This window comes from Apodemus sylvaticus, chromosome X, assembly GCF_947179515.1.
Source record: "Apodemus sylvaticus chromosome X, mApoSyl1.1, whole genome shotgun sequence".
NCBI classification, from domain to species: Eukaryota; Metazoa; Chordata; class Mammalia; order Rodentia; family Muridae; genus Apodemus; species Apodemus sylvaticus.
This window is the reverse complement of record NC_067495.1, coordinates 149,933,228-149,935,689: the sequence shown is the minus strand read 5'-3', so window position 1 is coordinate 149,935,689 and position 2,462 is coordinate 149,933,228.

Sequence of the window (2,462 nt, the reverse complement as noted above, 5' to 3'; positions counted from 1 at the left end):
CCATCTGGTATCTACTGGTGTGTCAAGAGTGTCTTGTGACCTTTGGAGATTGAGGCTGAGACCTGCCCAAGGTTCACTTGAGCTACTGGAGACCTTTTCTAACCAGAAATCATGGGTTTCAAAGCAGGCTCCAGAACACACCTGGGGCCTCTAGGGACATGGCACCTTATAGACCCATGGCTGAGAGGCCTCTTGCACAGTTGCTGATGTTGCATTTAGAAATCAGTTCACCTATTCTCCCACTAAGGCAAAGACCTAGCTGGCCATTGGCAATTAGTTTTTCTGGACATACAAGCCACACAGCCTCTATAAACTTCCCACCATAAGTTCAGGAAGCCCCAAGGTGTATATTGAGTATCCATCCCAGTGATGGATACTCAATGCTTCTGGTGTTGTGCACAAGCCAAGCATACAGAGAGACAGAATTACTGACCCTGGCAGTCCAGTAGCCAGTTAGGTAACACAGCTATGATTTGGTTGAATAGTGCTAACTGGGCAGAAAACTAAAAAAGTCTGGAGAGGGCTCAGTGATGGCAGGTCTAGGTGCCCAGAAGGTTGACAGGAGCAAGCATACCAGCCCCATGCCTCTTCAGGTTCTTGGTTGAGATTTTAGAGAAGGGGTGTGGAAACATTTCCTCAGCATCTCAATACTGACACCTCTGCTGTTCTTGAGTCAGAGACTGAACTGCAGTCCTGGCATTGTGTAGACCAGTCAAGCTTCAAACTGCCTCTGCTTCCAAGTGCTGGATTTAACCCAACGTTTTACAGTTCAGAAGACTGTGTAAGCTATCCAGCAGTTGCTGGGATTTGAACTGGGGACCTTTGAAACTGCAGTCAGTGCTCTTAACCGCTGAGCCACGGCTCCAGCACCTTTTTAATTATGTGTACATGTGTGGGTGGTTGGGTATGTGCAGGTTCTTTGAGATGCCCTGGAGCTCAAGTTACAGGCAGCTAATGGGTACCAGCTTAAGTCCTGGGAATGAAACTTGGGTCTTCTTGTAAGAGCAGTACATTATCTTATCTTATCTCTCCAGCCCCTTGTGTTGGTATTTTTCTCACCCATTTTGGTACCAAAAGTTGCCTCCTATGAGCCCAGTGCTGCTGTGTACCTGATGCAGGACCAGTGCAGTAGGCTTCCTCTGAAAGGAAGCTTTCCACTTTTTCTTGGTGCTCACATCACCACTAGGCTCCACAGCAGCACTTCTTAGCATGTGGTATCCATTATGTCCTTCCACCCAGACTCTTCCCTGCCCCAGATGGCACCCAGCCTGGGACAGCTAAGGAACAACTTGGCTGGGAGCATAACCTCACTAGGTTCATAACTTCCAAGGCTTCATGTTGGCATTTTACTGGGTTCTTGTAGCTCTACCTTCCTTCTAACCCCCAACACTAAATAGAGAGAAAGAAGGTTACAGAGGAGACAGGGTGTAGAACTCTTTCAGCCAACAAAATAGACTTCTTCTTAATTAGGGTCGTTGTGTTTCTTGGGGCAAGTCCAATCTTTGTCGAAATATCCAGCAGTCCAGCAATCCAGAAATAGCAAACACAACAGCAGTGGGAGCAGCAGGCCCTCTTGGCTTCTCCAGCTGACAAAAATCACACCCCTCTAGAGCACAAGGCAATCACAGTTAATGGCTGTGGACAAACTGAAGCAGCCCATATCCCACACATGGGGTTAAAACACAAATTCTACAGCTGGGTTTTTAAACCAAAACTCTTCACTACATTTTCCCCCTTTTAGTCCAAAATAAACCCTTTTCTCTATTAAGCTAGATATATTATGAACAATTATGAGGACTACCAAATAATTATATTTACAATGTCCAGTCTATATGTATTTGGCAACCTTGGAAAAAAGTACTCCACTATCTATCCTATGCTAGTGAGTCCGAAGTTCTGTACCTAAATCATTTTCTATCATAATTTGAATTTATCAACAGATAGTTTGTATTTCTGATTGCCTGTTACAGTGTATAACTGATAATTCTGAATTAACAGGAATAAATTCAGCAATTTCTATATGCAAAAGAACTTTCTGCATATTGAGAATCAGTACTTATATTAAGAGATTCATCTATAAGAATCACATACAACTCTGACTTTTGAGCTGAAGTATATGAGCTTTGGATCTCTTTGCTTATTTTGTCTGACTTACAGCCTGCCATTCCCAACGTATTTGCAATAAGTATAGAATGCAGGTGCTTCAGGAATTGGCATCCCCTTTGGAATACATGGGAGAATCCAATTTGTTCTTTTTATAAACTGCAAATGCTTGCTTTTAGGATATTTGTTATTAATTTCTCTCAAATAGTTACTACAAGCTCTTTTCTAATCTTCATTGATTACTCAATGATATAATCTCAGCATTAGTAAGAGGCATTAAGAGTTCAGCTGGGTCTGTAGAGACAATCTCTTGTGCACTGTATAAACACATCACCTCTCAAAAAGCCTATGGCCAATGA